General features: G+C 43.4%; 1 protein-coding gene and 1 pseudogene across 1 annotated transcript in view; one reads left to right on the top strand and one right to left on the bottom strand.

The window, feature by feature from the left end:
* SGPP2 (sphingosine-1-phosphate phosphatase 2) overlaps nt 1–26,264 on the top strand; it is a 139,865-nt gene that overhangs the window by 17,042 nt on the left and 96,559 nt on the right. The gene's annotated exons all lie outside the window — the stretch shown is intronic.
* Nucleotides 9,173–10,048, bottom strand: LOC111545523 (annotated as a pseudogene).

Raw genomic sequence — 26,264 nt, forward strand, 5'->3', positions numbered from 1 at the left:
AAATTTCAGCTTTATTTTACTTATTTTTTAAAAGTTTAATTTAGATTCATGCAGTACATACGCAAATTTGTTATATGGGTATATTGCCTGATGCTGAGGTCTGGATGTCTAACGGTCCCATCACCCAAGTGGTGACCACAGTACCTGATGAGTCATTTTTCAACCCTTGTCCCTCTCCTTCCCTCCCCATTTTGAAATCCCCAGTGTCTGTCATTCCCGTCCTTGGGTCTATGTGTACCCAATGTTTAGCTCCCACATATAAGTGAGAACATGCAGTATTAGGTGTCTTTAGCTTATTTTACTTCCTAAGAAATGGATTTATGAGCGGCTACCACAGAGAAAAGGAATGTTGATAATTTTCTTCCCTGTTGCTCTTCCCTGTCATTTCTTCTCCCTGGTATTTTCTTTGCAGGTCTGTGTTGTGCCAAGAGTAGATATTGTTTGTTTTCCACTTGTTTGTTATTTTTAAGCATTGGTTTTGGTGCTGTTGACTTAGGTTGTGTTATACAGGGATCTTGGCTATAGTGAACCCTTCATGGCCTCACATGGCCCCTCACAGAGGTCTGTGTGTTCCGTGTCTGTGCTGTATTTTGCAGGGGAGGCAGTGTATAGGCTAAGAGGGTGCTTGGCTTCTTACACATCTAAGACATGTCATGTAACCTCTACTGTAACCTCTACCACCTTGGTTTCCTTATCTGTGAAATGGGAGGAAATAATCACATATACCTCCTAGAGTTCTGAGATACAAATAAGATCATCTGCGGAAGTGAACACATGGTATTTGATGTCAAGTCAGCCTTCAAATTGTTATTTTTACTATCGTCTCTACCATCCCACCATCACCAACGCTGCTGTTGCTGCTACTACTACTAATGCCACTTCTATTATTTTAATCCAACAAGGTCTTTTCCAAGAAGAAATTCCTCTCTTGTTGTAGAGCGTGGATGATGGGAGACGAGGGACCTTGGAACCATACAGATGGTGCAGATCTACTTTCTTATACCACTTCATAAGGGTAGACTCTAGTTTGAGCTAATCAGGTGCTTTAAATTGTTGCATTGCAGCATAGGGAAGCATTCGGCCATATTGTTTTCCAGGATTTGCGTGGTAGGAGTTTGGCAGTCCTTCCTTCTGGTGGTCTGTGGCACCCAATCATTTGCCACAAAAATGCTTTTCCAGGTTCTGCTTCTTTTCATCTACACTTACTGAGTTGTGGAAAATTTTAGAGAGTTTCTTATTCTGAGAAAAAAAAATTAATATTCAGCCAGTAGATCAAGCAGATGCAATGTGCCAGACCCTAGATTTGCCTGTGAGCCCTCTGGGGTGGATACACCTGCTGGTCCCAGCTCTTGAAGAGCTCTCAGTGCATTAGTGGAGACAGGTAAACAGGTGAGCAGGACATATGAGGGAAAAGGACAAATTCTTTCTCAAAGTTCATCTGAACAAGATCTCTTTTTCTCAGAGTCCTTGATTCCCCATAAGAAAACACCAAACCAACAATTTTGAGTGCAGTTGCCTCCAAGACTCCTGATAGAAATGTTAAGAGGATTTGAAACTTATCAAGCATAGAACTAGGTACAGCAGAAGATCTCAGGCTTTAGAAAAGAATACATTTTGGCTTTGGGGAAAAAAGTCCTTGGAGATCTTTTTATTAGAGTATATGAAGTACAGATTCATGCATAACACTAGAATATTGTAAGTTAAGAGAATTTTAAGATGGGAAAATAAATTGTGAGCATGGGTAATAAGATAAAGCTTTGAGCATGCGGGCATCCAGACTCCAATTAGTCCCTGGCCAGACCCCAACCCAGGAGACAGTTAACTGTCCAGGGACCAGGAAGAGAAGATCCTTTAGAGGTCCTTGACTCTGGGCAAAGTTAGGAGAATAAGGCCGCCTCTGTGGAGCCCCTATGGGTAACGATCATCCCATGTAAGGTGAAGATAGTAACTAATTGCTGCTGCTGCTGCTGAAACCTGGCCTTGCTGAACTTGGAGCTCCTTGAACCTCAGAGCTGGGGGTCACAAACCAGGACTTGTTGGACCAAACACTGACCACAGACGTACTTCGTTCACACATGGCTTTACTAGTGGAGCCTTTCTAAACTTTCTGCCTTCTGTTCTTTGAGAAAATGGGAGCTGTAGCAGCACTGGTTTGCATTCCTGCATAATCATAAGAGGTTGCTTTCCAGTTCCAGCTGCTTCCTTGCGCCATAGCAACTCCCTCAGTCCCCAGGACTCTCTCTTGTCCCACACCTGCAGTTGCTTTGCTGACTCATACCACTTGCTTGACCCACATAGGCATTTGAATTCAGTACTCCTGGCCTAGAAATTCCAGAAAGAAGGAGAATAGCCAGGGTTCCTGAGGGAGAAGGACTGTGCTACCCTTAGGACTAGGATGGCCCTGTCTAATGCTCCCTGATGTAGGCAGTAGTCCCCAGAGGGGAGGCTCAGAATCACTTTGGAATGATTAGACCAGACAGAGCTGTGGTTCCCAATGGGAAGATGTGTGGAAAAGGCTGACGACTAGCAATTAGGTGTGAAGTCTTCTTATTCTGTGCCTGCTCCGCAGACCCAGAAGCCTTAGATGTCCTCTCCTCTGAATCCTCCCAATGCCAGGCTTAGATGGATCTACTGCCTGCCTCATCATCCGGGTACCAGCCCAGGAGTTTCCTGCTTGACCTAGGCTGATGAGAAAGGCTATAGTGGGCTTTGCAGAATGTAAAGCGTTCGGATTGTCAGAAGAGTTGGAGAGAACATTCCAGAAGGGCAGAACTACAGAGCAAAGAACCAGAGGTGGGATTAAATGTGCCATGTGGCAGGAACATTTGGGGACTGACAAGAGCAGAGGAATGAGTGGAAATAAAGTCACGGGTCTACTCAATCTGCTCTTGAATGCTAGGTGAACACTCTGGGGGCTTATACCTAGAGAAACCAGTCATTGTTCATTTTAAATCAGGGGGTAGCCTGAAGAGTGTTGGTGATGAGGGAGCTGAGTATGGTAGAGGTTGAAATAGTGAGAAATAAGAGGTGGAGGAGTCATTGGAAGGTGGTGACTTCAGTCACCTTGGATTTCTTGGTTGCTGGTAATGGCAGGAGAGTGGAGAAACAAGGATGAGTCAGAGACAACAAACACAAAACAAACAAAGAACCCAAGAAAACCTTTTTTTCTTATTGCACAAGCAGTATGTTTTTAATGTAGGAACTATAAATAGTCAGAAGTTTTAAATGTAACAGTCGATCCGAGTACCCAGAACCCTGAGGGTTACTTGTTGCTATCCTGGGGAATAGCTTTCTAGATGATGTTTTCTATGCATAGGTTGTATCCATCTTTAATAAAAATATGGTTTTCCAGCTTAATTTTCTAATGTATAAGTCCATCTTTAGCTTTGTTCCACATTAATAAACATTCATGTACAAAACTTTAATCATTATTTCATTTGCTGTTCATTATTCATCATGATTTATCTCTGCCAGCCACTTAAGATCCTTTCCATTTTTGGCTGATGTAAACACTGGAATAAATATTTAATGTAGATATCCTTATTCATTTGATTGAGCCATTTTGAACAGATTGATAGGACTCAGAGATGGATGCCTTTTTTGTCCTTCGTATCCAATCATAACTCAACATTTGGAGCCTGAAGGATTTGGAGCATGATCATGGTGATGTTATTGAAATAAATGAGAAAATATGGAAAAAAGAAAGATTAAGTCATAAAGGAAGTCTGCAAACTCAGTAGTAAAGAAACTTTTGCTGCTATAGGTGTCATAATCCCTGTTAATAGTTGCTTGACATTTTTCTTTTTTTCTCATAGAACAAGAGGTTAGAGGCTGGTGGATGCTGACATTTGTTCAGCTGCTCCACAATATCATCAGAGACTCAAGCTGCCTCTTTCTTTATGCTCCTCCATGTTTGGCCTGTTGGCTTGTTGCCTCATGTGCTAAGATAGCTGCTGTTGCTTCTGACATCAGAACCATGTTCCAGCTAGGAGCAAGGTGGAGTAGGGATGGCTGCCTGTATCCTTTTTATAAAGAAAACAAAAGCATATCCAGGAGATCTTGCCCCTGACCCACGCACCTCCCTACTTCTCACTGACAAGACTGAGTGTCATGGCCACCCCTAATTGCAAAGGATGTTGGGAAAGGAGGAAGTTGAATTGCCAGACTGACTCGCGCTATTGCCTGAGGTTTGGCCTGAGTCTGAGTTCTGCTAACAAGTCACAAGAAAGTGGGTAGTGTCCGGTAAGCAATTAATAGTGTCTGTGTGCTATGCTTTGAGAAATTGAGTTACTGGGCGTTCAGGAGGTTTTGTTGTAGGCAGTAAAGAACCCTGATATCTGGGCCAAGGCTTCATGATAAAAGAGAAGGTTAGAGTGACGGTTGCAGAACCATAGAAGGAACAGAGGTTGATTAATCAGATGCACAGAAGTTAAATAACAGATTATTCCATTTGAAGGAGAAAACCCTATAAGAAGTGAGAAGAACTATGCTTTACTACATTATACATAGATGGTTTCATTTAACTCATGTAATTTTCCTAAATGAGAACCTAGTCATTCTACAAATATTTATTGAGTGTTTACTATGTGCCAGCCACTGAGTTAGGCACTGGGAATACAGTGGTGAGTAAAACAGGCAAAGCCTCTTCAATGCTGAGCTCACAGGTTACTGAAGGAGGTAAAAAAATAACCAGAGGGGCACATAACAAATAATGTCAGTAGAAATAAGCACAGCAAGAAAACTTATAGTTAAACAAGAGGATAGAGAGAGCAAGACATGTGTATTTCTGACACCACGAAGAAATTTCTGCTGTCACCATTTTATTGCCAAGGACACCGAGGCAGGCCAGCCAGAATCCCAAGTGACCGGGTGGTATTCGGCAGAACCTGGCTTATGATCTAGGTTGGACTCCAAAGCACATGCTTGGGAATACATCATGCAGCTGGGAATAGTGTCTGCATCTAAGTGGAGAGCTGGAGTCTCTCATGGGACTCGGTGAGAAGAATTCAAGCTCTGTACCATAAAGCTCTTTGGAGTTTTATCTTTGCTGTACGTCAGGAACACTCAATGCATGATTTTTACCATGACTTCTTGGTCTCTGCTGGCCAAGTGTTATTGTTCAGACAAAAGGACTGTACCCCACCATGCCATGAGCCATGTGGGACATACCAGCACCTGCTTTGTGTGCAAGCTGGAGGGATGGTTGAAAAGAGCACAGGCCCTGGAGTCTGACTGATTGGGTTTGCACACTTCCTCTCCCACTTGTTGGTGCATAAACATGGGCAAGTTAACCTCTATGGGACTGAGTTTCCCCACCTGCAAATTTCTACTGTGTTGTAGTGAAGAGCATGTGAGATAAGGCAGATAATGGGAGCACAGGAAATGCTTAATAAACACTGTGTTGTTTTTGCTGGTAGCGTTTAGAAACTCTTTGCATTAGTTTCTGTTATGCTCACATTGCAGAGCTAGCCTCAGAAAGACACGTTTTTCCACGCAGAAATCTCACATTCACAAGTTTATAAATTGTGAACAGCCTGGCGACATGATAAGGCACTGTGTTCCCCTGATGGCATATTTCTGAAGCACAGCATGCTCAAAATTTTATCTTCCCATTTTACATGCTTTTGCAGACAGCACAATATGGAACCAGTCAGGCTCCTAATTATGACAGCAGTCCAGAGCCAGAATCCAATCATCCAGTTGACAAAGGACTTGGTACAGAGAACGGTGACCAGCTGTTCCCCATCTCCAGTGAGCAGCGAGTAAGAGGAAATGGGTTTAAGCTGCATGAAGGATTTGGGTTATTTATGGCAGAATTTCCTGACCGTGAAGGTTGCTCAGCATTAGGACTGGATTACAGAGAGAGGTTGTAGAATTCCCGTCTGTGGAGATTCCGAAAACATGTTCTTGTTTGCGAGGTTACTACAGATGCTGCCTTCCCACTGTGCGTTCTGTCTTGTCTCTCTCCCTTTCTACCCATCTGGTCCTTGTAACCAAATGAACCTTCTCTAAGACATTGGGGGCGGGGCTGCTATGTGGAGAAGGGAAACGGGATCACAGTGAACTGGTCAGAACATCATCCACTTTTTGACATTTTGATTGCAGGCTTTGCCATTTTAGGGGAGGACATACAAACACAAATTCATTTAGTTAACCTAGGACTGAAAAGACCACCTGGGCCAGGTGAAAAACAAAAATGGTCAGGTTTACAAGTTTGATGAACTTGGAGAACACGTGCCTCATCCTAAGGACACAGGCTTTACTCTGGTCAGCCAACTCTTTTTTTTTTTTTGAGATGAAGTCTCGCTCTGTCACCCAGGCTGGAGTGCAGTGTGCAATCTCAACTCACTGCAACCTCCGCCTCCTGAGCTCAAGTGATTCTCCTGCCTCAGCCTCCAAAGTAGTTGGGACTATAGGCACCCCCCCACCATGCCCAACTAATTTTTTGTATTTTTGGTAGAGACAGGGTTTCACCGTGTTAGCCACTTCTTATCACAAGGCCTGTGGGAATGCACACTGTTGCCAAGCTGATTTTCAAGGGCGGTATGAAATCTGGGGAGTTTTAAAATTCTGGCAACTAACATTTTAAGAGCCAGTTATGTGTGTGTCAAGGCGAACACAGATCTGTGGGTCATAATTCTATGTGCAGGGCGCTTGTTTGTGACCTCTGATCTGCGAGGTCACCTTGGTCTGTTGGCCCTTCTAGCAAGTAGGGGAATGAGCATCTCTCTAAGTTCAGACACGGGTTTGAGGTGGCAGAATTTGTCTTTTAAAATGGAAAACCTATATATTTACATTTATGAGCTGAACCATAAAAAAATGACATTTTTATGTATCGACAATAATCAAATATTGTCAATTTCATGTGCTTCAATCTAAAAGGAATCATCCACTAAAGCGAAACTAGAATCTGAAATATAGATTGTGTTCTGTCCTGCAGCATCAAACATTTCTGCCTCCTCTGAGACGAAGAAAGCACTCACTCACTGTTCTGGCACCCCACGTTATTTACTAGCAGACCGTGCCTGGCAGATGGAGGTGACATCAGCCATTGCCTGAATAACATCCATCTTCTCATTTGCACCAAGCAGCTTAAAGAGTCTGCCCTTCCCGGGACTAATGGCTTTAACATTGTTGAAGTTCCTTTTAGCAGCAGCATAGCCATTTGTGGAAATTTTCCAAATAATCATCTTGCTCTTCTTTTCTCTTTCCATCAATTAGGCTATCATTTTCTATAGATATTGTTAGTTTCTATCGGTATCATTGCAGAAATCAACTGGACATAGCTGAGCGTAAAACAGTTGTTATCCTCAGGCAGGTAGACACACTCCACCTCCAAAAGCAGTAAGATCAGTTTCTTCCAGGATCCGCAGCTGCAGTGATTCAGGTGTGAATCGGATTGCTTACCGATGGTGCATTCTCTTGAACAAAAAAGTGCATTGAGGGAGACACAACTGGCAGACGACCTAATGGGAACCTGGAGGGGAGGTTCTACCTTAGATGCCACATCTTCCCTGCCACTCCCAGACCAAATCCTGAGGTTTGAAAAGGGGGTTGGTACCAAGCCTTTGTCACGTTTGAGAGAAAGACAGGAAGAGAGCCTGACTTTTCTCACTGGCTTTCCCATGCATCCTAGAACTCAAACTCTGATGAAAGCATTTCTTTAGTTCCAAGAGCTCTCTGGATGAATAGGGCAATGGGTTTCTTTTTATTTTCTTCTTTTTTAACTATTTAATGTTTACTTCATATTCATTTATAAACAGCAACCTCTTTGTGAATTTCCTTCATAATATAGAACATTTATTTTGACCAAATGGATAATGCATTTTTATTGTCTTAATTAACTGGAATTCCAACATTCCCTTCCCCCATTTCTTTGCTTTTAATGAAAAGTAGCAAATGAATAAAAACCATACAAAAAGAAAAAAAAACTATAATCAGAGACTTAACCAAACAAAACTCTCCACTAAAACCAAACTTTGCAGAAACAGTTTTCAAAGTTCCTATGAAATCAATCATCTGGAGATATATTTTGAAGGGGAAAAAAAAGTGCTCTGTAAAATGATTAGCTTAGTTTCTTCATGTGACCTAAAAAAGGGCAGGTGGATATAATCTACTTCTTACCCCACTGATGGTGAATACTTTGAAAGTCATATTAATCATTTAGAAAGTATGTGACCACACATGAGATGCTCCAGCTGCCTCTTTGTCTGGTCTCGTAAGTGTGTGCAGAATTATTTTTGTGCCCAAAGCACCTAAACCCTACACGCTCTGTGTGGCTGACTGGGAAACTGCAGAGCAGATGTCTGAAGGACTGATGTGCTGAGCCCTGGGCTGCGCTGTGAGGCACAGCCATCTCCAGCTAGCCTTCCTTGTATCCGACACTTGCTAGACTTTCCCACTGACCACAGGCTCCTCATAGCTTTGTGCCTCGGTTTGTAGATTGATGGCAATGCAAGGGGACTGAAAGTAAAGAAAGACAAATGTCAAACTCTTAATCAAAGGAAGGAAGAGAAGGGAAAAGATCTATAAATATAAAAATATTTTTTCATGTTGACTGAGCCTGGTAGCAGAGATACATGGAAACTCATTGCCTAGCAGTTGTTTAATGCTGATGGGTGGAGTCATCATTATTGCATCATCAAGAACTTTTATTTACTCAGCACTTTCTGTATGTCAGGCACTGTCTAAATGCTTCTCATGCATCGATGCATTTAATTTTCACAGCTCTGTAAAATAAGTACAGCTGACCCTTGAGCGACATGGATCTGAACTGTGTGGGATCACTAATAACAGATTTTCTTTTTTTTCCACATAAATTTGTACTTTTATTTCTTATTCTTGAGGTTAGATTCTAAACCCTAAAGATATCCAAACTGGTATTAGATCTACTTATCTATAGCCAGAGACAGCTTCTATCATGTTGTCCTTAGCAACCAAGGTTATTAAAATGTCTTTCCTCCAGGAAGATCCAATAGGAAAAAAGAAAGCAACCTCTCTGATTAGGCTCCAGCCATACCCCACCTTCCATCAAATTGACTGGATAGGCATAAGGGAAACCAGAGCATGTGGTTTCCAAAAAAGAAAAATCCTATGAGGGAGGGGAGGAGGGGAGAGGAAGGATTCAGTCAGTGCCCAGAGTCAAATTGAGTAGTATCAATTTCACTCACCTTCACACATCTTCAGGTTGCATGGTTTGTGGAGTACTCAAATACCTAGTTGTCTGCTTTATTACATTATGGCTTTCCCAAGCAGTTTCCAAGGCAAACTGGCAGGAGAATTTGACTGGAACTGCATGCAGGACTGCAGAGATTCCTCTCCACAGTTAGAGAAGGGACTTTTCCAGGCCCGATTGTTCCAGAACTGGGTGCACCACGTCTGAGGGTTCCAGGAGTGGTTGCCCCAGGACTGGATGTTCAGGCTCTGGTTGCTCCAGCTTGAATTGCTCCAGGTCTGGTTGTTCCAGATTGGAAGATTCCCAGTCGTGTTCACCAGGCATTCCCGGTGGTAGGAAGAGTAGAGGCTGGGGTAGGTAGGTGCTGAGGCCTGAGTCACACCATTGCTATTCTGTGGCCAGTTGTTTTTCTGCCACCTCTTAGATTTCATTCTCTGGTTCTGGAACCAGGTCTTCACCTGCTTATAGCTCAGGTTCAGGATGTTGGAAAGTTCTTGCATCTGCTGAAGGCTGAGGTATTTCTGTCTCTGAAATCTATCAATGGGTACACACAGCTGGGTGGAAGAGAACAAAGTTCTGGTCTTCTGTTTCTTGACTGGAACCTTGTCTTCCTTTTTGGGGGGCACTATTCTCTGCAGCAGTGGGTTGTTTGCCTTTGGGACTGGTGGGAGAATCAGGACTCTCCTGAATAAGCAGATCCATGGAGGAAGGAAGAGGAGAGACAGTCTCAGTGTGAGGCATCTCAGCGGGAGACATTTGCAAGGATAGATAGTTTTCTTCAGGCCCACAAATCACAGGCATAAGTGAAGATTCTTTACAATCAGATACTTTGAAGCAAGGCAGGCTTTGGGGACAAGCTGGATCCATACTCATGTTATTACTGGGGAAGAAAAGGAAAAAATTTAAGAGCTGGACTGGAAAAAATGGCTAAGGCAGGCTTAAGACTTTTTTCTGGAAGATCTTAGAGATATATGACCTCCAGAAGTGAAAGTATCAAGAAGTTGGGATGAAGTAAATCAGCTCCACAACAACAGGAGGCAACCAGCTCAGTCCAGCAAAATGTCAATAACAGATTTTCTTCCACCTCTGCCACCCCTGAGACAGCAAAACCAACCCCTCCTCTTCCTCCTTCTCCTCAGCCTACTCAACATGAAGACAAGGGGAAAAAATGTGATGATCTACTTTCACCTAATCAATATTAAATATATTTTCCTTACGATTTTCTTAATAAAATTTTTTTCTCTAGCTTACTTTATTATAAGAAAACAATATATAATGCATAGAACATATAAAATATGTGTTGATTGACTGTTTAGGTTATAAGTAATGCTTCCAGTTAATAGTGGGCTATTAGTAGTAAAGCATTTAGGGAGCCAAAAGTTATATGCAGATTTTTGACTGCACAGGGGTCAGCACCCCTAACCCGTGCATTGTTCAAGGGTCAACTGTATTTTATGTTCTATAGTTGAGGAAATTGAGGCACAGTGAGATTAACTCACTTGTCCAGGGCCACACAGCTAGTGAATGGTAAAGCAAGGATCCCAGGTTCTTATTTATTTATTTATTTATTATTATTTTTTTATTATACTTTAAGTTCTAGGGTACATGTGCATAACGTGCAGGTTTGTTACATATGTATACTTGTGCCATGTTGGTGTGCTGCACCCATCAACTCGTCAGCACCCATCAATTCATCATTTATATCATGTATAACTCCCAATGTAATCCCTGCCCCCCCCATGATAGGCCCCAGTGTGTGATGTTCCCCTTCCCGAGTCCAAGTGATCTCATTGTTCAGTTCCCACCTATGAGTGAGAACATGTGGTGTTTGGTTTTCTGTTCTTGTGATAGTTTGCTAAGAATGATGGTTTCCAGCTGCATCCATGTCCCTACAAAGGACGCAAACTCATCCTTTTTTATGGCTGCATAGTATTCCATGGTGTATATGTGCTACATTTTCTTAATCCAGTCTGTCACAGATGGATTAGAGACTTAAATGTTAGACCGGATCCCAGGTTCTTAACCATGGTGCTGACCTGCCTCTTTTGATAAGTGTGCTAGAGAACATTTGGTTTATTTCCGAAAGCGTAGATGCATTTTGTAATCTTTTTCTTTTGTTAACAATTACCATTTAATTTTCCTCTCTAGCAAGGAGGTCCTTTGGAATCCTTCAAAAATTGAAGCATGTTTACTTCATGATTTTTTTTACCAATACAAACCAGAAAATTTTCTCTCTAACCTGCCAGCATCTGAAGATAAAGAGGGGAGAACCTGGTGGTTTTTATCTTTCTCAAAAAGATAACGGAAAATATGACTCAGGGGGCTCTTGAGAGATGCTGTTCCCATTGCTGATGTTCAGTGTTTTATATCTTCTGTCTGGATTTGACTTTGGAGAAAAGCGTCCAAGGTAAAATGTGCTTACAGCTCTCTGCCAAGGTGAAAACCTCAATACCATAATAGGAGAGCTTGGGTGAAGAAGGAATAAGTTCAGGAATAACTTGACTCTATCTTGTGATAAATTCTGAAGTGATCTGTTATGAAAGTCCCTTTCAGACCTATGGGTCAAAATCGATTTTCCTTAGTGTGAACCACAGGAATTTCACAGATACAGTGTGATGGAGGACCAGAAACGCACATAGACTCGTTCCTGGATAGCTGAGCTTCTTAGACTTGGCAAGCAGTCTTCTGCTTGACTAGCTGAAAACTCAGGCACGTGTGAGTCTCATTCCCTTCTCTGAAAATGAGGCAATTGGACCAAACAGTAGAGGTGTTAAAAAAACAGGCCAATTTGGACCTCACTCCAGCTCTAGTAAATCAGGCTCTAGGAGTGGAGTCCAGGTATGTATATTTTCCTTGGGTGTCATTAAGAACCAGTAGATGGCTACTTTCTAACCAGAGTGTGTGCTAATGGCAGGCTCCACTTTTATTTCTCTGTCTCTTCAGACAACAAGCATTTGTTGAATGCTTACTGCGTGGTGGACAGAACAACAGCCATTGTGCTGATGACAGGAATTCTGCAGGAACAAGGTCCTCAGCGTCCTTGCCTTCAAGGAGCTTGAAGTCTAGATTAGATGAAAAATACTAACAGGTACAAGAGTAAGAGAATTAGGCTGGGCATGGTGGCCTACACCTGTAATCCCAGCTACTCGGGAGGTGGAGGCGGGAGGATTGCTTGACCCCAAGAGTTCAAGACCAGCCTGGACAACATAGTGAGACCCCCACCACTCCAATCTCTTAAAAAAAAAAAAAAAAAAAAAAAAGGTGTAAGAGAATTTCAGATGAGCTACAAGCTGTGAAGAAGATAGAACAGGGTCATAACGTGGAGTCAGGGAGGTAAGGACCAGAGAGGGCATCTCTGAACGGAGACATGTGGGGGAGATAGAATCTCAGAGATGTGAAGGAGTCAACCAGGAGGAGAGCATGCTTAGGACAAAGCTCGGGAGGGTGGAATGTGCAAGACATGCTCAAGTAAGAGGCAGTAAGCAAAGGCCAGAGTGGCTGGAACATAAAAAAGAAGAAGCAGGGAGGCAGGAGAGAGGAGCAGAGGTCAGATCTCAGTCCTTGACCATGGCTGTGCATTGGGACTTTATTCTGAGCATGATTGGGAGCCATTGGAGGATGGAGATTGTTTTCAGAAATGAATTGGTTCTTGATTTTCATTTCAATAAGACCATTTGGGCTGCTCTGTACCATACCTGACAAGGTGGTTATAAAATTATTACTTGATATTTGACTAATTAGGCTTTATTTTCTTAACTTGGGATATAACTTATATACCATGAAGTTTACTCTTAAAATATACAGCTCGGCTAGGCGCAGTTGTTCATGCCTGTAATCCCAACGCTTTGGAAGCCCAGGAGTTTGATTCTTCAGTGAGCTATGATTGAACCACTGTGCTCCAGTCTGGGCTTAGAGCGAGACCCCATTTCTACAAAAGTTTTTAAAAATTAAAAAATATTCCCCAGGCATGGTGATATGTGTCTGTAGTCCCAGCAACTTGGGAGGCTAAGGTGGGAGGATCGCTTGAGCCCAGGAGTTTGAGGCTATGGTGAGCTATGGCTGTGCCACTACACACCAGTCTGGGCAATAGAACAAGACCCTGTCTCTAAAATAAATAAGTAAATAAATAAATAAATACATAAATAAATAGATAAATAAAGGTACACAACTCACGGGTTTTTAGTACATTCACAAAGCTGTGCAACTATCACTATTATCTGCTTTCATAATTTAATAATAAATTGCTTTAATTTGCAAAAAATGTGATGGTATAGGAAATCATAGTACTGATCCTAGAGTAAGTAAAAGAAAGCTTGACTGGGATGATGGAGAAAACACTCAGACTCTCCCATTCTACACATCTAATGGAAATTTTGTGTGATGATGGATATGTTCTGTATTGCACTGTCCATATTGGGAGCCACCAGTCTCCCGTGGCTATTGAGCACTTGAAATGCAACTGGTACTATTGAGGGACTGGATCTTTTTTTTTTTTTTTTTGAGACGGAGTCTAGCTCTGTCGCCCAGGCTGGAGTGCAGTGGCCGGATCTCAGCTCACTGCAAGCCCCGCCTCCCGGGTTTACGCCATTCTCCTGCCTCAGCCTCCCGAGTAGCTGGGACTACAGGCGCCCGCCACCTTGCCCAGCTTGTTTTTTGTATTTTTTTTAGTAGAGACGGGGTTTCACTGTGTTAGCCAGGATGGTCTCGATCTCCTGACCTCGTGATCCGCCCGTCTCGGCCTCCCAAAGTGCTGGGGTTACAGGCTTGAGCCACCGCGCCCGGCCTGGATCTTTTATTACACTAAATTTAAATAGCCACATATGGATACCATATTGAAAAGCACAGCTTTATGGCAACTTACAAATTCATAGTCTTATCTGAGGTCATTTTCCCCAACTCTCCTACCTCCCCAGTGTCTAAAATCATTGAAATGTTGAAGCATGGTATTTATACCTAATCCTCAGTACAAAGAAAAAGCTGGAGAGTTCCCACAAGGAATCTAGATGACAAGAGGCACAAAGGATGGGTGGTGGCTGGGGCGCGGTGGCTCACGCCTATAATCCCAGCACTTTGGGAGGCCGAAGCAGGCAGATCACAAGGTCAGGAAGTCGAGACCATCCTGGTGAACACGGTGAAACCCCATCTCTACTAAAAATACAAAAATATTAGCTGGGCGTGGTGGCGGGCACCTGTAGTCCCAGCTGCTCGGGAGGCTGAGGCAGGAGAATGGCGTGAGCCCGGGAGGCGGAGGTTGCAGTGAGCTGAGATCACGCCACTGCACTCCAGCCTCGGCGACAGAGCGAGACTGTGTCTCAAAAAAAATAAAAAATAGAAAATAATAAAAATAAAAATAAGGGATGAATGGCAGATTCTGAGCATCTTCTGGGGTAGAATAGGATCTGAGTGGGAGTTAACCCAGTTGTCAACACGTGGGTGACATCCATATGCTCATGGAAGGCAAAGGCAAGTGGTGACCTCAGCCCCAGCTTCACAACTCTCAACGAATAAAAATAATTCCCAAAGCAGAATATTTTAAGAGGGCAATAAAGTAAGGTTCTCTCTCCTTCTGCACTTATGGGTTACATGTGACAACAGTAACAAAATCACCCTTTCTAGGATTATGTCCCTGAACTATTTGTTAAGAAGCATTGAAGCGCCATGAAAGACTCTAAACTCTCATGGTTAAACTCATTAAGCCCTACCCTCCCCAAGTTCCATTTAAGCTGTTTCTGTTATTTAAAAAAAAAGAAAAAAAAAAATCTCCAGAGCCTTGCATTTGTGTCTAGAGGATTTGCTTTTCCATTCTTCATAAGGAGAAAAGTAGCCCAGGAGGAGCCTTAAACTTTATTAACGTTGTAAAATATTCAGTGGTTTTTTATTGTTCATTTCCTGTTTTATTATTTTTTTAACTACCATGTTTTGCAAATATGAGGCATACATGAAGGTAAACAAGTTTAAGATGTTTCTTGTCTTAAAACTTCCTATATTGTTTTGGAGCCAAAATAAATTCTTGGTATTTATTGTGTCTGATGTTATGAAAAGATGAGATGGCCTTTAATGCGTCAGGCCTATGCATTAATATTTGCCTATAAAATATGGCATGTTCCAAAGAAGACCAGAAATACTCCCTTATTACCTGACAGATGTAGAAGGAAAAAATCAATCAGGCGACCTCTAAAGTGCAAGCTTTTAAGGTAAACATACAAATGTAGATTGCGATTCCATAGGTCAAAATATTTAAAAGTTATTTGTTAAACTAACAAACCATTAAATATAATGTTTTGGCGTCCTATCTCCCCGTCTGTGTCTTCATGTGGCCTGAAAAGTTAGATTCAGATTTAGAATTCTTGGCCTAGAGATTTTAAAAATTAAAAATAAATAAATAAATAGCAACGTAAGGGAGGCAGCCTGTCTACTGTCCAGGACTACAGAAGGACTCTGTCTGGGTCTGTGTTCCCGCATGAACAGCCATCCTCGGCCAGGCCTCCAGTCTAGGGTAGTGCACATCTGTGCTGTCCTCCACCCCAGGGAGGGTAGACCTCGGGCAGAGACCTGTGCAGGCCTGGGATGCACGTTCAGGCATTTGGGTAGGAAATGCTGGAATTGCCAATGAATGGTCTAGAGAATTGAGAGTCTTTTCTTGCTTCATGGCAAAGGACATGACTGGAGGAGGGTCAGAGCAGGGGGCCTAAATCAGAAAGTCCAGGATACAAACCCTAGTTACCTGGTTCTAGGAGCCAGTGACCATTGAGTGCCTCTTTGTGTCTTTTGTTTTGTTTTTGTTTGCAGCGGGGTCTTGCTGTGTGACTCAGCCTCGAGTGCAGTGGAGAGATCATGGCTCACTACAGCCTCGACCTCCCACTTAAGTGATCCTCCCACCTTAGCCTCCCAATTAGCTGGAACTACAGGCAAGTGACGCCATGCCCAACTTTTTTTTTTTTTTTTTCGTAGAGATAGGGAGTCACTGTGTTGACCAGGCTGGTCTCAAACTTCTGGGCTCAAGCGATCCTGCTGCCGCATCCTCCCAAAGTGCTGGGATTACAGGTGTGAGCCACCGTGCCTGGCCCAGTGCCTCTGTTGAAAGAAACTCTGCTCCCTAACATTCCCCTGATAAAATTTCACCAATCCAGGACAGCAGAGCAGTCACTTATTAGAGGGCTAAAATGTCCTATACTGTTTTAGAGAAAAATAAGTTATTGATATTTATTATGTATGAAGTTATGAAAAGATGAGATGGCCTTTAATGCATCCTTAAGATCTGGCTCTACGGTTGGTCTCTTTTACAGTCAGAAGTTTTCAGTTTGCTATTTCTAAGGCTTCTGAGTGCTTTTAAAATTTTTCAAGCTTTACTGAAATACGGTTCACATACCATACAATTTACCTATGTTGTTTTTAGTATATTTGCAATTTAGTATATTGTGACCATCACCACAATCAATTTTAGAACATTTTCATCACCCCAAAAAGAAACCCATTCTCATTAGCAAGCATTCCTGTTTTCCTCACCTCACCCCCAGCCCAGGACAAGCACTAATCGACTTTGTCTCTCTACTTTGCCTCTTCCTCACTGAGGGCTTTCGTACTTTTGAAGTGGTTTCCCTGTACATGTGTACACATTAAGTAGGCCCAGATAGAATAGCAAAATCTCAATACATCCAGATATTTTGTTTTCTCTATAGATGTAGGTTAGTGCTTCTCGAACTTTAATGTGCAAGAGAATCACTCTGGGAATCTGGTTAAAATTCCCACTGATTCTGCCGGTCTGGGGTAGGGTCTGAAATTCCGAATTCCTCTCAAGGAGTCCCCATGCTACTTGTCTAGAAGACACACTTTTTCTTTCTTTCTTTCTTTCTTTTTTTTTTTCTGAGACAGGATCTCACTCTGACTCCCAGGCTGGAGTGCAGTGGCATAATCTTGGCTCACTGCAGCCTCCGCATCCCAGGCTCAAGTGATTCTCCCACCCCAACCTCCCAAGCAGCTAAGACTACAGGCACATGCCACCACATCCAACTAATTTTTGTATTTTTTGTAGGGACAACAGGGTTTTACCATATTGGCCAGGCTGGGCTCAAACTCCTGAGCTCAAATGATCTGCCTGCCTCGGCCTCCCAAAGTGCTGAGGTTATAAGCATGAGCCACCACACCCAGCATGGAAGCCACATTTTAAAGAACAAGGACACATGGTGCTGAAGTCATTGTTTTAACCAAAGCAGCCTCCATTTCAGACAATGAACTGGTTTAGTATGGCAGGGTCCCATTATAGCATAGAAAGCATGGGGGAGTGGTGTGCCTGCATTCACGTGTCTGTGCACGTGTGGGCGTGTGTGTGTGTGTCTGAGAGAGAGAGAGAGAGAGAGACAGGCAGTGGGCAGAGGCTCTGTGAACAAGGACCTCTGTCTACCATTCTGAAATGAGGGCTGTGAGGACTTTATACATTTATTTTCTCCCTTCTGGCCTTCAACTCCATGCTCTTCCTGATTCACCGTCCTCCTTATAAAGCTGAGATACTGCAGGTTGTTCAACTTTGGTTCCCTTCTTTATCAAGGATGCAAAACCATGTTCCTCTGACCATCGCTGATGCATCAGGGTCGTTGGTTCTGGTCACACAGCACTTTCTGGAAACTGTGTTCTTGTGAAAAGAAATGAGAACCACATTTCCCACACTTTGGTATTTTTAACAAGCTCTGTCTCCTTGGGCATAGGAACCACAGTCCCTGTTTACAGAGCAGGAATCTGAAGCGCGCGACCCTCGGTGATGGGGCTCAGTCAAAACCCAGGGCCTCCAAGTTTGCTCGGGGTGGTCATTGCACAACCTGTGTCATTCAGTTGCCATCCACAGAAGGACTCACTTTCTCTGGGTTCTATCACATTGCTTTTGTTCCTGTGGTTTCTTGCTAAATAACTGTATCGTCAGATCCCACATGGCAGCGCTAAGGCCAAACACAGAAACCAAGCTTTATTCATCCTCCAGGATGACCCGTGAGACTCCCTGAGTGCCAGCTGTTATTTTGGATGTGAGGTGTGGGCACGGAGGGGCTCCAGTGGGGCTGCTGGGCTGTGGATGGCAGAGGCTGCGTTGTGTATAAAACCCCTGAGAACACGACATAAGTGGTTGAGCTTCATGGCAACATGTCTGTGACTGCCTTTTTTTTTTTGAGATGGAGTCTCACTCTGTTGCCCAGGCTGGAGTGCAGTGGTGTGATCTCGGCTCACTGCAACCTCTGCCTCCCAAATTCAAGCAATTCTTCTGTCTCAGCCTCCCAAGTAGCTGGGATTACAGGTGCCCACCACCACACCCAGCTCATTTTTTTTGTTATTTTTTTTAGTGGAGACAGAGTTTCACCATGTTGACCAGGCTGATCTTGAACTCCTGACCTCAGGTTATCCACCTGCCTTGGCCTCCCAAAGTACTGGGATTACAGGCGTGAGCCACTGCACCTGGCCAACTTTTTCTTAAGACACATTCGAATCTGAAAACAATGCTAAATTACTTAGAAAAGACAAGAATACGAATCCAGTGGTGACGTTTATAGCAGCACATTTCTGATCATGGCACCTCTTGGCTCCAGCACTTTCAAAGGCTCCCTATTACCCAAGTGGTAAACCCAGCCTCCTTATTACGACCTCCAGGGCTCTCCTCCCTGGCTTTGGCTTCCACTTCTAGCTCTGCTGCCTACAACTCCCTTTATAAATCCCTCACACCCCAGCTACTCTGTCGTGGACCATGTACTGTTTCAGGAACACAGTGCCTCACAGCTTCCATGCCTCTCCTCTTGCTGTTCCTTTTTGCCGGAATGTCCCTCTTTCCCTTCTCTGTTAAAATTTGAGTCTTCCTTCCAGGGTGAATTCCTTTCCTCTCCCTTCATGATGCCTTTTAAAAAAATCTCTTTAAGTTAGTTCATTAATTTAGAGATGGGATCTCACTCTGTTGCCCAGGCTGGAGTGCAGTGGCATGGTAACAGCTTACTGCAGCATCAAACCCCCTGCCTTCCAAAGTGCTGGGATTATAGGCATGAGCCACCACATTTGGCTGTTTATGGAATCTTTTTACCATTTTTCTCTCCTCTGTGTTCTACTCCAACTGGACTTTCTTTTGACATTGTCTTGTGATTTACATTGTTAATAGAAATAATGCAAATACAATGGCCATTTATTGAACACATGCTGTGTGCCTGATGGGGTAGCATGTGATTTATATAAGCAACTCCATTTCCTCTTCCAAATGCCTTAGTAAAGAAGCTGGTGTTGTACCCACTGCAAGGTGAAGTTGTAAGTTCAGACTTCCCCAGAGTTACCTAGCAGGTCCAGCGTTGGTCCCAAGGCTGGTGACGACACCCAGACCCTCTTAGGCAGCAGTACCCAGCCTTTTTGGCATCAGAGACCAGTTTCATGGAAGACAGTTTTTCCATGGACTGGGCAGGTGGGGGGATGGTTTTAGGATGATTCAAGCACGTTGCCTTTATTGTGCACTTTATTTCTATTATTATTACATTGTAATATATTAATATAATGATATAATTATATAACTCACCATAATGTAGAATCAATGGGAGCCCTGAGCTTGTTTTCCTGCAGCTAGACAGTCCCATCTAAAGGTGATGGGAGACAGTGACAGATCATCAGGCATTAGATTCTCATAAGAAGTGCACAACCTAGATCCCTCACATGTGCAGTTCACAATAGGGTTCGTGCTCCTATGAGAATCTAATGGGGCCACTGATCTGACAGGAGGTGGAGCACAAGTGGTAATGCTCACTCGTCCTCTGCTCATCTCCTACTGGTTCCTAATGGGACCAGTCCATGGCCCAGGGATTGCAGACCTGCTCTCACGTTCTGTTCATATTCATTTATCTCAACCAGAGCTGGCTGGAGCCAACAAAGGAAGTCTCCAGCTTGTGTACAAACCCCTGTGACTTCCAAATTATAGAGGACTTGGCTTTACCTGTGTGAGATGGGTTAGGGGATGGTCCCTCTGCCTCAGCACAGTGACCGTCATGAGTCATGCCTGTCCCCAGGTCATTCTTTATTTCTTCAGCAGTGTATCTCTGAGCTGTGGCCCTTGAGAGGCCTTAAAGGGTATGCTTGAAGCTTTTGCAAAATGTAGCAGGGAGATCTTGGGTCCTCAGGAAAACAACATAAGCAAACATCGTAAGCCCAAGAAATTCAAGCAGGTGGTGGCGGGGAACATGGTCAACACAGGTGTCTATTTGGTCAGGTTAAGGAATGCACAGGGTAGAGAGAGGTCCGTGGGGATGGGGTGTCCATGCACCCCAGCAGAAATGAGTAGGGAGCTAGAAAGGCTCTTGGGTGACAAGACTCATGTTAGAGCAAAAACGAGCAGGGAGTAAGCAGGGAGTTAGAAAACTCTTGGGTGACAAGACTCATGCTCTCGTCAACACTGGTCGTCCGATGGGCTTGTCTGCTGTCGGGGTCAGCTGTTGGATCTGCTGTGAGAATGGGTGGATGAGGAAGTGAAACGCAGCAAAACTGGATCTAGACAGGTAAAAAGCTAAGCTCAGTCAAAAGAATGGTCTGAAATAATATTTAGGGACCTAGAGAAATGCTCACAATGTAATAATGCTTTAAAATTTAAGATTTTCAATCTTAATCACAATCACAATTTCATTAAGATATATACCACCACCTGCACTCACGATTATGCATAGGAAAGAGACCACAGGGAGTGTTCCAGAGGATTGTCTGAGGGGTGGGACAATGGCAGTTATGATTTTATTTTTATATAGTTTTTGAACTTCCATGATGTTCTCAAGTAAAACATGTTAATCAGAAAAAAAACGTGATAATCAGATAATCAGAAAAAGAAACAAAAAAATTCTCAAAGCACAAAGCAAGCAGGGTTGGAGGCAGTCTGGGTGGGAAGGACCATTGTTCCCACCCAGCAGGGTTTTCTTCTTAATGTTCTTTCATGTGTGTGCACCCAACTTCAAAGCTTTTCCTGAGTTTATTATTGTGACGAATGGCTCTAAACTTCCTCAGCGACAGCCTCCCATTGGGGAGCTACAGTTTGAAAATGTGACGGAAATTGATGAAACTTCTCAAGAATTCCTGGTGTAGACAAGACTTTAAGAGGTGCGTGGAGACAGCGAGACTGTCTCGGCAAAATGTCCTCCCCCTTCCATTATGTCCCCACTTAGTCTGTTCCATCCCTGCCTAATCACGAATATCCACTACCGCATGTCTGCAGTCACCCCAGGGACTGGGATGCATCAAGAAAGGAAAATCCTTCCCAAGCACTGTCTTTACCATCTTGGATTCCTTTAGAGCTCTGAAAAGCAAAGGGCTGGATTCAAGATATGGGGAAGAGGCCGAGCATAGCAGCCTGTAATCCCAGCATCTTGGGAGGCAGGAGGATTGCTTGAGGCCAGGAGTTCAAGAACATAGTAAGGCCCTGTCTCTACAAAATATATATAAAAAAAAGGTATAGTCGGTCATGGTGCCACAGAAGGGTCTCTTGAGAATTGAGCCCAGTCTGGGCTACAGAGTGAGACCCTGTCTCTATTTAAAAAAAAACAAAAGAAAGAAATGGAGGGGTAGCATGAAGATACCGTTTTGCTTCAGCCTCCTTCTCCATGTACACATGCACCTACTAATATGACTGTCTTGAAGGAAAATTCCAAGCTAAACATTTTGTGTCCATTTAGCCCAAATAAATAAAGAGGGAAGTGGGAAAGCCCTTGGATAAAACCACCTTGACTTCGGTGATAAATTTTTCAGACTTCAGTTTTGTTTTTTGTGATTTACCTATTTGCTTTTAAAATCTTCGTACATAAAAGATTATCAAAGAAAAAACTTTGTATGTGCCTGAATAACTTTCTTACATTTTGGCCGTGTGTTTTAATGCTTCAGAAAATGTATTTTGAAGGGAGGTAGGGATGGATAAGGACACGCTGACAGGTTAGAATAGACTGAATCAACCCTCCCAAGTTCTGAATCCTGTACGTGTGTGTTGGGATGAGGGGAAATGCCTGGATGAAAATAAGTAAACTGAAGTTTATAACACTCTTTCTCGAACATCATACAGCTCTTCCAAATATCATTTTGATAAGTTAATATAAATGAATCAGAAACGTCTGCCTGCCAAATACCCCCTGCACATACAAGGACTTAACAACTGAATGGAAAAATGTTCGGTTCAATGTGTTTCAGGTTTTAGCGGATCCAAGATGTTTTGAAAAACAGTTAAGTTCTTAAGACATTTTGATTATTTAAAGGGCAGCTGGCTCTCCCACCCTCTTTAAAAACGGCAGTGGTTATTTCTGTTCTTTGTATCGATGACAGTTTCTCTTATTGTCTGTGGAAGAAATTCTCTAGCCGAAGCTCACATCTCTGGTCTCTGAAATGATGACTGCAAATTGCTGTCCTATCCAGATAAAGGCTCGCTTCTAACTCTCTCCTTATCCTATGCCCAGATTTGGTTCCTAAGCAAATGCTGTGTCCTTCAAGTACAGAGGTTTTTTGTTTTTTTCTTTTTTGAGACAGGGTCTCACTCTGTTGCCCATGCTGGAGTGCAGTGGTACGATCATGGCTCACTGCAGCCTCCACCACCCAGGCTCAAACAATTCTCTCTCCTTAACCTCCCAAACAGCTGGGACCACAGGTGTGTGCCACCATACCTGGCTAATTTTTTAATTTTTTGTAGAGACAGGTCTCACTATGTTTCCCAGGCTGTTCTCAAACTCCTGGCCTCAAGCGATCCTCCTACCTCAGCCTCCCAAAGAGCTGGGATTGCAGGTGTGAGCTACTGCACCCAGCTCAGGCACAGGGTTTTAAGTGATGACGAGGCAGTGTTTTTTTCTAGTTACAAGACCCTTTTCTAGAGTCAAGAAGAGCATTGTTGCCACCACGGGTCACTGTCTCACAATTTCAAGAATTTCTTAATTTGTAGTCCTGGTTCACCTTGAGGAAAAGGAAGAAAAGATATTAGATGTTCAGAGGATGAGCTGAAATATGATAGATTATCAAGAGGAAAACAGTTCAAATTGTGTAAAAGACTGCAACTGAAATTCCACTGTAAAATGAAAGCCACATTGGCCTCCGTCCCCTCAGCCCACCCTCTTATCCTTGGACACAGCAGAGGGATCCCAACAAACGCCTAGTATGCGGGTAACAGTGATGAGTGTGCAGTTCCCTATCAAGCTCTCTGACTCCAAGAAGTTGTCCTTACATTTTATTGACGTGCAGTCTCGCCATCCTGAAATTTTAATCACCTGAGTGCTGCTTAGACATCGGCTAGATCACCCAACTTGTAATTCTATCTGCATTTGAAGATGAAAGAAGAAACCCTTGTGCATTTTTGTTCCTTCTGTTTTCCCCTTCAAGGGACACTGTCAATCTTTCTTAGGCTTCCTGAGTAACCATCATTTAATTTTCTTTATAGGTTGGGAAGTCTCGATTCTCTTAAAAAAAAATGAGAGTAATTAAAAGTGACAGGGCCAGGTTAGTAAATAGATTTGTGAATTCAGGGCACCACAGGTCTCCCTCGTGGTAGAAATGATGCCATTTCACCCCAGTGGCTTTTAAGTTCAGAACTGGGAATTAATGATATTTTCTTGCCAAGTTTAAGAAATCAAAAAACAAAAGAATTAAAGCAGAGCTTCATCCCACTGTTTCAGAGCCAAAATTTGTTTTAGTCTCACCAGAGTAAATCCAGCTGTGCTCCCATTTAAAACCCTCCCGTGGCTTTCTGCTCCTTCCAGTCTCAGTCCCAAGTCTGGGCTGGGTTTCACGTCTGCTCTTGACGTCATCTCCTCTCTGTCTCTTTCACACGTGTCCCAGTGAGCAGAGCTGCCTTCTGCTCGGGGCCTTTCACTAAGGGTTCTCTCTCTGACCCGCAGACCCCCAAAGAACCAACGTCTCTCCTTATCCAGGGCTCAGCTCAAATGGCTCCTCTGTGGCGAGCATCCCCAGACACTTTGTAGCCCATTATCCTGCTTTAATTTCGTCATAGCACTTATTGCTAAATGAAGTAGTCTTGCTAGCTGGGTGTGGTAGCTTATGCCTGAAATCCCAGCACCTTGGGAGGCCAAAGGAGGAGGATTGCTTGAAGCCAGGAGTTCAAGACCAGCCTGAACAACATAGTGAGATGGCATCTCTACTTAAAAATAATAATTAAAAATAGTCTCGTTTATTGTCAACCTTACATCACTGAAGCATACACAGTGAATGAATGTTCTATGTAGACATGACCCCTGTTTGGAAAAACTGCTGTTTTCAACTTTTAAAATATTTTATAGATGGAGTCTCACTCTGTCACCCAGGCTAGAGTGCAGTGGTGCAATCACGGCTCACTGCAACCTCCACCTCCCAGGTTCAAGTGATTCTCTTGCCTCAGCTTCCCAAGTAGCTGGGACTACAGGTGCGTGCCACCATGCCTGGCTAATTTTTTGTATTTTTAGTAGAGACAGGGTTTCACCGTGTTAGCCAGGATGATCTCGATCTCCTGACCTCATGATCTGCCTGCCACGGCCTCCCAAAGTGCTGGGATTACAGGTGTGAGCCACTGAGCCTGGGCTTTAATTTTTTTTTAAATGTTGGGCATTGCTTAGTGTGTACCTGGTGTGTTAACATGCTAGTTAGTGTCTTCTGCTAACTTGGAGGGAGTGTTTATTTTTCAGCGATTCCATCTCTGTGGTATGTGATGGCATGCTGCCAAAGTCCAGTCTTTCAGAAAGGGGCAGTGGAATCAAAACTTTAAGGGATAGGTTCTATTAAAAGAAGCACCAAGTTTCTTAAGATTTGCCTTTCCTTGTCTCTAGGCTACAGATTTGAAATTCCGGCTGAAAGTACATTGAGTATAAGAATCAGCTAACAAAGGCTGGGCGCAGTGTATCACCCCTGCAATCCCAGCACTTTGGGAGGCCGAGGCGAGCGGATCACTTGAGGTCAGGAGTTTGAGACCAGCCTGGCCAATATGGTGAAACCCTCTCTCTACTAAAAATACAAAAACTTATCCAGGTGTGGTGGTGCATGCTTGCAGTTCCAACTACTGGGAGGAGGCTAAGGCAGGAGAATCACTTGAACCTGGGAAGCAGAAGTTGCAGTGAGCTAAGTTCACACCATTGCACTCCAGCCTGGGCATCACAGGGACAATCCGTCTCAAAAAAAAAAAAGTCAGCGAACAAGGCAACGTAGAGTTCTAGTCCTTAATCTCCCTTCGGGGACATCACTCCAACCTTGGAAGGAATTTTTTGGAGGAGGCCCTGGTCTTCATAAATGCCAGCAATCCACAGACCATAGACTGATTCCTGTCACCGTCCACAATCCCAAGCACCCAAGGATGTTCAGGCCTACCTTGAGAATGATCTCGGACAAGCATGTGACATGTGACAACCCTCAGAAGCTGATGAGAATGAGTGTGTAGGCCTATTTAGGTCAAATGTAGATTATTCCAAATGTAGCCAAAAATGACAATTTCCTAGCCAGGTTGGGTTTAAAAAAAAAGTTTAGAGTTTCCAGAAACCATTGATCTTAATGAGCTTCTCCCCTTTTAGTTTTTATTTTCAGAAAGCATAATGACAGATGTTCCCTGCAAAGGCCTGAGAAACCTGTTTCTAAGCCAGGATTCTGACAATAGTGCAAAAGTCCTTCTTAGAAAAGCATGGTTTGGTCTTTTTGGTATTGTGATGCTCTGAGAAGTTAGGAAAGGCTTTCAAACTTCGTTACTCCTTCTTAACTAATTTCTAATTTGTTGTTCCAGTATTTATGTAAACCTCTCTCAAATCAAAGCAAGAAGTGCGGTAGCGTATTTCTTTTGGCATCATCAATCCGTCATTTGATCAGACTGCTATCTCAGGGGGGCATGTCTTACCCGTGCTTTCCCTTTGGTACTTTCTAGTGTTGAGGTGCTTGTCTGGACTCCGTTCCTGTGTGTGGACTGTTGCAGGATCCTCCATGGAATCTGCTCACTGTTCCCCTCTGGTTTGTCACCGGCATTTTAATCTATCACCTGGATCGTGTTACTTACTCTCTTAATGCCAGTTGAGACATCCTCTAATACTGAGGATTAAGTCTGAGAGCCTTACTTTTGTGTTGAAAAACCGTTCACTGAGGTGTTCTTGATCCTAAAGCT

This window comes from Piliocolobus tephrosceles, chromosome 11 (assembly GCF_002776525.5).
Source record: "Piliocolobus tephrosceles isolate RC106 chromosome 11, ASM277652v3, whole genome shotgun sequence".
NCBI classification, from domain to species: Eukaryota; Metazoa; Chordata; class Mammalia; order Primates; family Cercopithecidae; genus Piliocolobus; species Piliocolobus tephrosceles.